The following is a 13,692-nucleotide window of genomic DNA, read 5'->3' on the forward strand; positions in this document are numbered from 1 at the left end:
GGTGTTCTTGCTAACATGGGCTGGAGTCATTATTGAAATTTAAGCAATGTTGGGTCTGGTTAGTACTTCGATGGGTGACCGCCTGGGAACACCAGATGCCGTTGGCATCCCTACGTATCAAGTGGGGTTGGTGGAGGATTAGTGCCCCTTACTGTAAAACAATTAACTCTGAGCCCTTGGCCACCCCGTTTGGGATACATGGCGTCTTGCAATGAATGAATGAAATAATCAGTTCCTAGTCATAACCATATTTTTGTGTTTTCCTAGAAGAAAAAAATGACACATATCTCCATATCTTTTGTTTCTTCTACAAAAAGTAAATCCTGCTTGTGGGAGAAAAATTACCATTCAGCCTGCTATATATCGTTTTTGAAGGAAGAACAGGGAAAGGAGTGTGTGTGTGAGTATGACTATGATTGTGCATTGCTGTGTGGGAGCATGAATGTATGTAGCAAAGGGTAACAAGTATCTTGTAAAGCCTAGGGCTCCTCTCTTTCCATAAATATCTGCCACATAGTGTTTTCAATCCAAATTATCTTGGAAAAGCACAAAACTCAAAGTATCTTGAACTCAATGCACCACATAGGAAGTCTGAGCAGAGTTGACAACCCTCTCCCAATACCCAGTGCTAATTCATATCCTCTAACCATAGACCAGTTCTCACCATGAAACCAGGCTGAAGGTGGGCTCCTTCAGTTCGATATTATTATTGCTATTACTATCTATCTGTCTATCTATTGCCAGAAGCCATAATCCCGTAAAGGGTGGCCATTTGTCTTTGAGTTATTTGTTTTATGGGGTGGGGCACTAACCCTCCACCAACCTACTTGTTGACTCATAGGGAGCATGGATGGTTTGGTTATATGGTTACCACCCAGCTTTGTAAATGGTTTCTTGGCTTACTGGAAACCATTTGGCTTGTCACTCAATGTAAAGCCACCTGTAGAGGAAAGCAATAAGAAGTGACAGGAAAGATGGGAGAAATAGGAAGAGAGGAGGGCAGGCACAGAAAAAGAATGATAAAGACTAAGGAAGAAGTAGGAAGCACTACATCAAGTAAGTGGATGATGGTCGCCACCACCTGCCACTATTGCTATTACTACTGTCGGTAATACATCCTGGCATGCACTAGAGTTTATTCAGCCTGACAGAGCCCTTGTAATGAGGTTAGTGAAGACAAAGTCTAACCCTTACTGTTATAAATGTCTCTCCAGATCCAAATGAAACCTTCTGGAGCAGACAAGAACTACAAATATTACTCTATGAACGGTTTTCTTAATGTCTGTATAGTAAAAGTAAGGTAGGTTACGGATAAAGCATACATCCTCTCAAGCCCACACTCGTCAGCTTCCATCCCCCTGGGGAGGGGGGGAGAAAGAATACTTCCCCAGTATCCCTGCTTGTCGTAAAAGGCGACTAAAAGGGGTCTTTTTGTCTCCAGTCTCTACCCTCATTGTTCTCTTCTTTTCTCTTCTGTCCCACCTCTCGTTGATATATCCTTGTTTAATCCAGCCTTCATTTTCTCTCCTATCAGTTTAGACACTTGGTTTTATGACATGGATAGTATTAGGACCTCCCCTTCAACTGACTTCTGACCCTCCCTCCCTGTACTTTAACACCATTTCATCAATCTGTCTTGTCAAGACCACTTCAGCGCCAGCCTTGTAGACCACAGGCATCCATCCTCCTCGAGGGGAAAAGGTAGGAATATATGTACTGGTATATCCTTTTGTATACCCTGTTAGGCATAACCCTTTATGTACAAATTATAACTCGGTACTGTAATATCAGTATACCCCTTTGTGTATACCTTCTTATGCATACCTCATTATGTGTAAGATATAACCCATTGGTATACCTTGTGTGTACACTTTATTATGCATGCCTCATTATGCATAAGATATATATAACCCATTAATATTGGTATACCATTTGTGTATGCTTTCTTATGCATACTCTATTATGCGTAAGATATAATGGTATTATCAGTACATCTCTTTTATACCCTACTATGATTACCCCATTACGCATGTACTGTAAATATATCTAGTAATATCGGAACACCCTTTTGTGTATATCCTGTTATGCATACCCCATTATGCATGATATAACCCAGTACGATCTGTAAGATGGAGAGTGAGAGACTGTTGAGGAGAGAGTATGTGAGTGAGGTGGAGGGAGGGGGAGGCTGAGGATGAGATGGAGGGATGGAGTGGAGAGGTATATGAGAGAAGGGGGTGTGAGCTGGGAGCAGGGCAGTGAAATGGCGGGAGACAGAGCGACATGGAGGCGATTTGTTTGTGGCCACCCCTTACAGGATTAAGGCGTCTGGCAATAGATAGACAGAAGATCTGTGCCACCACCTAAAGGCATCTTCCTATAAGTACACATGTTTTGTGTTGCTTATAAAGGCCCCAACAAGCATGCGTCAGCTTTGGTCACCTAATAGTGTCTCTCCACATTGCAGCCACTGCTCAGATCTCTGGCAGCCTTCCTCTTCAGTCCCTTATCCCTTAGTTCACGTTCATAGCATGTTGTATGTAATGTGTCCAGGCATCCCTAAATGGATCTATTTATCTATTGCCAGACACCATAATCCCGCAAGGGGTGGCCGTTTGACTTTGAGTTATTTGTTTTACGGGGAGGGGCACTAACCCTCCACCAACCCACTTGTTGACACGTAGGGAGCACGTATGGTTTGGTTATATGGTTACCACCCAGCGTTGTAAATGGTTTCTTGGCTTACAGGAAACCATTTGGCTTGTCACTTAATGTAAAGCCACCTGTAAAGGAAAGAAAAGTAATAAGAAGTGACAGGAAAGATGGGAGAAATAGGAAGAGAGGAGGGCAGGCACAGAAAAAGAATGATAAAGGCTAAGGAAGAAGTAGGCAGCACTACATCGAGTGAGTGGATGATGGTCGCCACCACCTACCTAAATGGATGATTTATTTTATTTTTTATTTTTTTCTGTAAGCACTTTTTGTTAGGCATAATGAAAAAGTTATCCAAATTTCCAGCTTCTGATAGACAAATATATACATACTGTAATTGAAATGAAATATTTATTGTTGAAAAAGGTACAGATTGCTTATAACAACAAAAGGTGGTGGGTCTTGCCACACACATACAACCATTACATTTACAAAATTACTGTACATAGTGATTGGACTTAGTGGGTGTGGCCACACTGTCATTTTTGGGTGTAGCCATATGTCCTATGATAAAAGTAAGTTAAACTATATTATGATAAAAGTAAGTTAAACTATACAGTATGTCATAAAATACAGAGGCATTCGTAAGATGTATTATATACAGGTGTAAGGGGTAGTATTAGAGTATTAAAGGAACACATTGAACATAACAGTACCAGCCCTGGCCAAAGGATATCATCGCCCTATTATGGTGGCTACAACACCCTCCACCACTATCACAACCACTGCATTCTCTCTTTGTTTCAGGTCTTCACTTCCTTTTGTTGTACATATATTTTATATACAGTCAAGTTGCCAAAGGTGTGGCTAATTGATTCTGGACCACACCCGTGCCATAGAAAACCGTGCCATACAAATAATTAAACCTATGGGAAAAATGGAATTTGGTTCTGGATGTTTGCCCAAAGTCCCCCTTTTCACCCCACTTTTTCCCCATTTTTCCCCACTTTACACATGCACACAATCAAGCAGTCAGTCAAAGCATGTATTACATGTAACATTAGGCAAAACAGGAGGGTGATCAGATAACAAGCGGTCTGGTTACACACTGAGAGGGGTTTGAACGGCAGGCGAGGGCTGAGGTGCGCTCACCGGCTGCCAGGGGAATTTGCCCACACGTTTCAAACCTTGCCGTGCCCACGCTATAGGTATAGTTTATGCACGTGGTTCATTTTGGGGGGTCTGGCACCTTGCTGTGTCACAGAAAACCGTGGCATAGAAGCACACGCCATAGGCAACTTGACTGTATATTCTTCACTGGTACACAGTAGCACTTTGCTTACATTGGCATGAAGCGGTACATTTGTCAGCAACTATGGCTGGGTAACATAAGGCACACACACCCTCTAGGATTACAATAAATCCAAAATTGGAAAAAATAAAATTAAAAAAAAAATGGTGGCAGCATTAATTTGAAACAGTTTTGAAATAAGTGATGAAACAAAGTTTTTAATAACATACTTTTACCTTCAGTGCAGTGACGTTTTCTGAGCTTTTTTCTTACAAATTACATTTTATTCTGCTTAGAAAGTTCATAGTTTCACTACATTGTCTCATTCCATTTTTTTCTATGAAGATGTATTTTACTGCTTTTTTCTCCTCAGTCTGCATGTCCAACAGTGAAGGAATGGACTGCCGAGTCTACAACCTTGCTTATAGCTCCTGGCAGTGCATATAAGGTAAAAATTTTATGCGTTCTTGTTATAACAGTTTGAAAATTAGTGCCTTCTAAAAGCATCCTTTGAGTTTCACAAGTACAAGCACATGGGCTTCCATGTTAAGTTCATGCATGCACGCACGTGCACACACACACACACATGGCAGCGTTTGGAAACTCCCTGTACTGTTATTTGCAGATGATACTGTGTTAAGTGGAGACGAAGGGGAGCTGCAAGGCTTGGCGGATGAGTTTGGGACAGTGTGTAAGAAATGGACTCTAAACGTGAATGTAGGGAAGAATCAAGTTATGGTCTTTGAGAGAAGTGAAGTCAGTGAATTTACAGTGAGGTTGGATGAGGAGGAAATGGAAAATGTGAGTGCGTTTAAGTACTTGGGTAGTGTGATGAGTAAGGATGGAAGTTTAGAGGGTGAAGTGCTTGAAAGGGTACAACAAGGAAGAAAGGTTGCTGGTTCCTCGAAAGCAGTGATAAGAAACAGGGAAGTGAGCATGGAAGTGAAAAAGTTACTACATGACAGCATTGTGATACCAACTTTTAACATATGAAAGTGAAGCTTGGACCTGCAGTGGAAAGGAGTTATTGTATTTGAGAGGAGCATGAGGAGTCACATGGAAAGACAGGCTAACAAATGTGAAAGTAAAAGAGCATTGTGGTGTGGATGTGGATGTGACAGGAAGCGTCAGGAGAAACACATTGAGGTGGTTTGGCTATGTGGAGAGAATGGAGAGTGTATGTGTGGTGGAAGGGGGGAGAGGGAGGGGGAGGCCGAGGATGAGATGGAGGGATTGAGTGGAGAGGTACATGAGAGAGGGGGGTGTGAGCTGGGAGCAGGGCAATGAAATGGTGGGGGATGGTGACATGGAGGTGATTTGTTTGTGGCAGCCCCATGCAGGATTAAGGTATCTGGCAATAGATAGATAGATAGATGGACAAGCCTATTGGTTTCTTGTAAGCCAGGAAACCATTTACAGTGCTGGATGGTAACCATATAACCAACCAACGTATGTTCCCTATGTGTCAACAGGTGGGTCAACGGAGGGTTAATCCCCCCCCCCATAAAACAACTCAAAGTCAAACGGTCATGTGTCTGGCTGTAGATAAATATAGACCATCACCTTACTTTGCGTAATGGGTGAACAGCTGCTTGATTATATTACAGCCTGACCAGTGAGGTGTGTTGCTACACTTTTCTTCACACATTGTGCATTGCTCACTCACAGAATGCTTAGTTTATTTATAATGTACTGGTATTTTATGATAATGTACACCTTTGCAAGTTTGTATTATTATAATCTTGCAGAAATATTGAAATCTCAAATAATGATGCAATACATTTGTACATTTGTGTGTGAAAGAGTGGAAAAAGATGGAGGTTAGATTGCACAGTGGTTTAACAGTGATGCAAATAATATAAAAGAATTATATGGAGAAACTGCTACCTACCAACAATCATGCTTTTGTCAAGAGTAAAATTAGATACTGTCTGACAAGTGATCCTTGGTGTTGTGTGGTTAAGGAATATTTACCAAACTTTAGATATCTTATCACCCTACTTTGTAATGTCATATACTGTTATGTTTTACACCACCATTATCACTGAGAACACCTGCAAAGAATTATTTAATCTAGTTTCAGATGGTACAGAACTGAGTACAGTGGGCTCGCATAGCGCGCGAGAGATTGGGTGGTGCACGAGCTCGCGCACTGGGAATTCGCGTACTAGGAATACATAATCTTATGGGAATAATTACATATGGGCGGTACCCCCTCATACCTGGACATTTTTTGGCCCTTAGATAAGACATAATAAAGGTCATATGTTTCAGACATTGTACTAAAGCTATAGCTACAATAAAAAAAATATGGGTAGTCACCTTAACAACAGTAGACAACAGGCCTGATGACCTTAAATAACGGGTTCCGAGGCGAAGCAACACTTACAGCGCCGCACTCCCCACGGCACCTCCCACCGCACCAACACTTCCCTTCGCAGACTCCTCTTGATCACCTTCCCCAGGAGCATCAAAGTCACTCACTTCGGCCATAAACCCTTCAAAGTCCAATGCTGACACTTCTGACATTGCATCCTCTTCATCCTCAACAATATCAGGAGCAGACGATGTCAATGGTTCCGCTATTTCAAAAACTTGAGCCCACTGTGTGTAGCTTGTTATGAGCGTCTGTCTTCTCCTGTTTATTTCTTCCCTGTGCCTGTCTGTGTAGAAACGGAAGAGTTTGTCGATACCAACCAGAAGTTCCTCCTTTCTTAAGTTGCTCACTTCCTGTTCCTTCACCTCTTCCTTGAGCTTATCCATGGCAGCAAGGATCTTGCTAATGTTTGACATACACAGCTCAGTCCTGCCTTCCATCATGCATCAACATGACAACAGACGCACTGTGTGAGGGGTGGTCGCGCACTAGTAGAAAATGGCATTTTTGAGCCACTCCTTGCCTCTGCCTCGCGTTCTGTGCGGTAAACTCGCGCATTAAAGGGTTTTTAGTTATGATTTTTGGTCACACGTGCACAAGGCGAATCACGCACTGCGGTGACGCGCACTGTGCGAGCCCACTGTACTCTACTTTCAGTTTTTTATGTCATTCATGGTCATTTCCATCACCACACTCATTTCTTAGTACACATACACACACAGTAAGTACTTGTAGCTGCAGTCTTATGTTGCCTACCAGTGTGTGTGTGTGTGTGTGTGTGTTTGTATGTATGTATGTATGTATATTTCCAGAGCACTGCACTAATTGTTAAAGCTAGGACACCTTTTTGAAGCCACACTTAGTGAAATTTGAATATGATAAAACTGGATCAAAGAATAAAGAGCTTTACCACAAGGTTTTTATTATGGGTGACCAGATGCTTTACAGTAAGGTCATGTCATCAGCACCAGATGCATTGCTGGTAACTTTTTATGCTAAGGTCTGCATCATTTGTGAGCTAATTTGGGGAACTAAAAATTACAGATTTCATTGACTATGAATCCATGCATCAGGTAGGGAACACATGGAGCTGGGGGCTTTACTTAGGTTATTGGGAAGTAGTTTTGTTTCACTGAGAGAAATATTTCCTTTGGAAATACCTAGATGGATATACCATACAGTAAACTTTTAATATCCCCTAGTTAGCAGCCTAGACTTTTTTAAGCTCCAAGATATACTGACCCCAGTTACATTACCTATGTGTTGCTTTGTTGTTCCCTACCTCCAGCATGCTGCTGCATCAGTGCTTTTTTTTTTTTTTTTTTTTTTTTTTTAAAGAAATTTGCATTTTAATGTTTGATGAAGTCATTGCTTATGCCTCTTCATAGATGTAAAGGGTAAAGGAGGAAAGTTATCAACTGATAACCCAGCAAAGGACAACCCTCAGAGGTGCAGAGATATTGAGGATTTTACTGTACAGATTTACTGTACAGGATAACTATGAAAATGTGTATTGTGATGGAATGGGTATTCTAATTGTACATTGGTAGCTATATATGTTTAGTGCTGTGCTACCCCAATCTGTCATTGAGTAGACCCATCAACGACAGGCAGCTCCCCTTGCAAGGCCATCTCATGCAGTGAGCCGATGTTCTTGTGTGGCTGACAGGAGATTTGGTTCCTGGATGGTCATTACAATTACATCTCCACCCAGTTAATGGGTGTACCATAATAGGCTCTACATCATTCTGATTTTTTTTTATATATGGTTACTACCCAATGTTGTAAATGTTTCTCTGTGTAGCAGGAAACCATTTGGCTTGTCACTCATTGCCTCTGAAAAGTGAAGGCTTCCAAAGTTTTTACTATCCATAAGCAGTAAAATAAAGTGTCAGATTAATAGCTATAACTTTTTGCTTTAAACATAATAAAAACTAGTAGACCCATCAACGACAGGCAGCTCCCCTTGCAAGGCCATCTCATGCAGTGAGCCGATGTTCTTGTGTGGCTGACAGGAGATTTGGTTCCTGGATGGTCATTACAATTACATCTCCACCCAGTTAATGGGTGTACCATAATAGGCTCTACATCATTCTGATTTTTTTTTATATATGGTTACTACCCAATGTTGTAAATGTTTCTCTGTGTAGCAGGAAACCATTTGGCTTGTCACTCATTGCCTCTGAAAAGTGAAGGCTTCCAAAGTTTTTACTATCCATAAGCAGTAAAATAAAGTGTCAGATTAATAGCTATAACTTTTTGCTTTAAACATAATAAAAACTAGTTTCTTTTGCAAGTATCTAAATTGTACAATTCTTAATTTCTTTCCAATTTTATTTCTCAGTCAAATCATGTATGAAAATTTAAGTTTTACATGTGGTTTACTTCTGAGAAGTTGCTTGAAGGGCCTGAAGGTTGCCTTTTTGTTTGTTGTCTCAGATACTAAAATTAAACTTCTGATGAATATCTGTTGAATGAGATGTTTCCATTTTTAAGATTTGTTTCAAGCTCTACTTTTGTTTTTTAAGAAGTATATTAATATTGTCACCTTTTTTCCATCCATCCATCCATGAAATGCACGTGAAATGGAAGGAAAAGTAATAAATAGTGGTGGCAGCGATGAGAGAAGTAGGAAGAGAGGACAGACACAGAAAATGAATGATAGACAGTAAGGAAGTAGGCAGCTCTCCATCATGTGAGTGGATGATGGGCACCCCTACTACCATGTTTAGTGCAATGTAACAAAATAGCAGCACTGTTTATGTGGTGTACAAAATGAAATATATTTAACATTATGTATCAGATGAAATGTATGCAATGTTGGTTGTGCGTTTTGATTTAGATATCTTTTTATTATATATTTACCATGTAGTTGCATTTACAGACCTACTACAACATCCTGGCAGGGGCTTGTCTGGTTCAGGGCCTCAAGTTTGCTTAGTCCAGTAATAACCAGGCCTTTGATGTGCTATGGAAATACACCACTATGTTCACAAACTTCACTAAGAGGTAAATTTCAGTTGGTATTTATTCAATTTAGCTGTGAAGCTTTAGATGGTGGGGAGTTTTCTTGTGAGTAGATGTAGTTGCAGTAGTTATAGCCACAGGTTCTTCTGAAATGTGAACCCAGTGGACTGCAGACTTAAGTTCCCTTTCTCCTACAGTCTACCATCCTCATTTTGAGAGGATAGGGAAGTTTTTTTTACTCATTTGTTTTTCCTTCCTCCGTTCTTTAAAAAAAAAAAAAAAAAAAAAAGTTGAGGGATGCTTCTATAACCATGCTGTTGAGCTGCCCAGATCACATGAAGGCATCCTTTTCAAGTGCCTTCCTTGTGTATTAGCCTGAGTATTGATATATGTTAGCCGTGTGAGCCCCCTCCACAAACACTCATCGTTACACTATTTACGTCATATGTTATTATTGATGAGTGCTAAAGGGTGACACAGACAAACCAACAAATGTCTTTTTCTCAGGAGTGTTGCTGAGCTGGTAGGACAATCAACTTTGGAAACTTGTCTGAACACATCCTTACTGGCACCGTCCCTGATGATGGCCGTTGCAGGTGATCTGGATGTTCTGCATATCATTTCACATCTCCAGTCACGTGTTGTCCTGCTGATTCTACTGTTGGGTTAGTGTTACTCATATAATGAGATGTCATGACTGAATGCCTTGATCTTGAGGATATTTTGACTACTAGATTATTTTATTCATGTTAGGAGAGATTGTTAAAGAGCAGCAGTCTGATAAACAAGGCTGACCAATGCAAGAATGAAATATGTTTTGAAAATATAAGTGCATCCATCCGTCATCTAATCCAGTGTTGCCCCATGAGGAACGTAGGAGCCAGGGGCTAGGCAAGTTGGTCATGACATTTAAGATGAAAATGACCAGCCTATCTCATCCTTGAGTGGCATTACATGAACAGTAAACTCCAACCACCCCTTGGATATAAACCTGCACTGGCTCAGTCCAATTGGAGTGCCTTAATTACCCACCAAACCACCAGGCACCATAATTTGGTTATATGGTTACCACCTAGCATAGTAAATGGTTTCCTGATGTACAGGAAACCATTTGGCGTGTCACTCAACATAGAGTCACCCGTAGACAGAAGGAAGAGGAAAGAACGAAGGAAAGAAAGACAGGAGAGGAAGGATGGAAAGAAGGAAGCAAGAGGGGAAAAGATATGCATCCTAAAACAGCACTACATCGAGTGAGTGGATGTTGAGCGTTCCCACCGACCATACCATTCAAGTATGATTTGTATATATGCTTGGCATCACCAGTGGGTTGGTGCCAAAAAATTTGAAATCTTGAAAGAATCGTTCCATAATTCAGCTCAGGTGCACTCTGTTAATTGATTAGAGGATAGTGCCTTGTTTAGATGTACAGTATTTTGGCAACCACATAGAGCCTTGTTTATCTGTCTAGTGCCAGACGCCTCAGTCCTGTAAAGGGTGGCCACAAACAAATCACCTCCATGGCACCCTGTCCAATGCCACTGCACTGCCTTGCTCCCAGCTCACACACCCCCCCTCTCTCATATACCCCTCCACTTCATCTCATCCTCAGCTTTGTTTAGATATTATTACTTTGGCTGCCACTAAATTTAACCCTAACAGTCAAAGGGTTAACTTGAAAGCCTATTCTTTTCTTTTCAGGTACAGATCCCAACTGGCAATTCACCCGGCCCTGGGGTTCCTATTCCTTGGTGGTGTAAGGTTCACCCTGGCCACTACTAACATAGCTGTGGCTTCCCTTCCTAAAATCCTGCCTCCCCAAGTTCCCCACACACTCCAACGACAACCGCTACCACCTCCAGGTCACACCACTGACTTTGTTAACTGGTAATTATTCCAAAGTCTTAATTGATGCGTGAAGTAATGGGCAGTGTTCTGGATGGCATTCTTAGCACTCCATCTTTAGCAGTTTGTTGCATACTGCCTATTAACACAGGTGCTGTAGAGGGATTCCTTTGTGCGGTGGCACTGATATAACTGGACTGCTCAACTGCCTGGTTATGCAAACTTCCCTCACCTCCCTCCCTGTTTCCCAAAAGGAGGATGGTGGACTACTTAAGGGGAACTTTATCCTGCAGTCCATTGTGTTCACATTTCAGATGAGCTTGGGGCTGCCTTTACTACAGTACTACTACTACTACATTAACTTTCTCTTGTACGATATTTAAATTATATCAACATAGTAGTGTCAGTAACACGAGAGAATTTCCAGTTGCAATATGCAGAAGAAATCTCATATTTTTCTTCCAACATTATCCAGCTACTATTGTGAAGCATTTAGCTGGTTTTGGCATGTGGCTTAACTTTCAGTCCATTGAAAACATTAGCTGAATCATGGCCCACCCCATTATGTAAGTGTGAATGCCTATGAATGTTAGGTTTAGTCAGAATTCCCAGGGCTTGAATAGTGCATGAATGAATGTGTGGGATTCATTCATTTGGCCAGATTTTCTTTTTTTTTTTTTTTTTTATTATTATTATTAATCATTGGTGGTAGGTGGGGGCACTCACCATCCACTCACTCAATGTAGTGCTGTTTTGAGTGTCTGCCCTTTCCTCTCTTCCTTCCATCCTCTTCTCTTTCTTTCCATCAATCTTACCTCTTCCTTCTGCCTACAGGTGACTGTACGTTCCCTCTTCTGTCTTTCTCTCCTTCATTCTTTCCTCTTCCATCTGTCTATGGGTGACACTACAGTGCATGACAACCCAAATGGTTTCCTGTACCCCAGGAAACTATTTTTTATGTTGGGTGGTAACCATATAACCAAATTATGGCATCTGGTGGTTTAGTGCGTAATTAAGGCACTCCAATCGGAATGAGCCTGTATAGGTTTATATCCAAGGGATGGTTGGGGTTTATTATTCACATAATGCCACTCAGGTGTGAGTGAGGCTAGTCACTCTCATCTTAAATGTCAGGACCAACTTGCCTAGCCCTGGGCTCCTACGCTTCTCCTGGGGCAACACTGGATTGGATGATGGATGGATGGATGGAAAAAAGGTGACAATATTAATATACTTCTTAAAAAACAAAAGTAGAGCTTGAAACAAATCTTAAAAATGGAAACATCTCATTCAACAGATATTCATCAGAAGTTTAATTTTAGTATCTGAGACAACAAACAGAAAGGCAACCTTCAGGCCCTTCAAGCAACTTCTCAGAAGTAAACCACATGTAAAACTTAAATTTTCATACATGATTTGACTGAGAAATAAAATTGGAAAGAAATTAAGAATTGTACAATTTAGATACTTGCAAAAGAAACTAGTTTTTATTATGTTTAAAGCAAAAAGTTATAGCTATTAATCTGACACTTTATTTTACTGCTTATGGATAGTAAAAACTTTGGAAGCCTTCACTTTTCAGAGGCAATTTCTGATAGCAAAGTGTACAATTCTAAATGTTGAAAAAACTCTTTCAACTACTGCTGATGATGCAACAGCTGTTCACTGGTGACTGACTTGATACAGGATCAGTACAGGACAAGCAGACTTCATGCATCTTTACAATACACATCCATCACTTTCTCTATTCTCTTCCTTTTTTCAGTATATATAAAGAAAAATCCATTTATTTTAATCATAATTGTTTTCACTGATTTAAATCACATGCTTTAAATCAAAACAACCCTGCATGACATTTCTTTGACACTTCAGTCTACTTATTTAACTTGATGGGTTGAATAAGAGTTGGGATAAATTGATGTAGTTATTTATTTATTTGTTAACCACAATCTCTCTCCCAACACTTCTAGGGCTGTGTACTAACTAAGGTCAGTGGCTGCTCTGCTCACCTGGTACATGCACTAGTGGCGGAACATCACCTTCATCGCCAGCAGCATCAACCAATATGTCATCCTCATCATCAGCCAAACCATCTCCAGCATCATCCAGGTCACTAGGGTCATCTGAAGGCTGCAGCAGTGAGAGAAGACAATAAAATTTGGTTCACTCCAGCATTTATGACAATTGTATACAAGTATCTGTGTCTGTTGGAATGCCATAGGACGTACCCAACTGGTTGGCAGCACTACAGGTGATACATATTATAATTTGTCAATGTAATTCACAAATCCTGCACCCAGCACCACACAGCACATGTAGTAGTGTCCTATAGCACATCTGAAGTGTGATCCCAGTGAACTGTGGGCTGAAACTGCCCTCCTCTTGCAGTTTACCATCTACTTTTCTGGGGATAGGGAACTCGGGACTGTTTGTCAAACCTGGCAGTGGAGCTGACCAGTACACCACATGAAGGCATCTCCCTTTATATACTGTACTAAGCTTAAATTGTTTATAAAATGGCTTGTGCACTACATCTGTAATCACTCAGTGTTAACAAGCACTT

General features: G+C 40.9%; 1 long non-coding RNA gene across 1 annotated transcript; it reads left to right on the plus strand.

The window, feature by feature from the left end:
* The first annotated feature begins 1,659 nt into the window (after positions 1 to 1,659).
* LOC145394407 (uncharacterized) lies at positions 1,660 to 11,118 on the plus strand. Its single transcript, XR_013896412.1, has 5 exons — positions 1,660 to 1,701; positions 4,317 to 4,391; positions 9,205 to 9,329; positions 9,795 to 9,952; positions 10,986 to 11,118. It is a non-coding gene; the product is annotated as an uncharacterized LOC145394407 (long non-coding RNA).
* Positions 11,119 to 13,692: the final 2,574 nt, after the last annotated feature.

This window comes from Coenobita brevimanus, chromosome 27 (assembly GCF_032717465.1).
Source record: "Coenobita brevimanus isolate Jiangsu-jjx chromosome 27, ASM3271746v2, whole genome shotgun sequence".
NCBI lineage: Eukaryota > Metazoa > Arthropoda > Malacostraca > Decapoda > Coenobitidae > Coenobita > Coenobita brevimanus.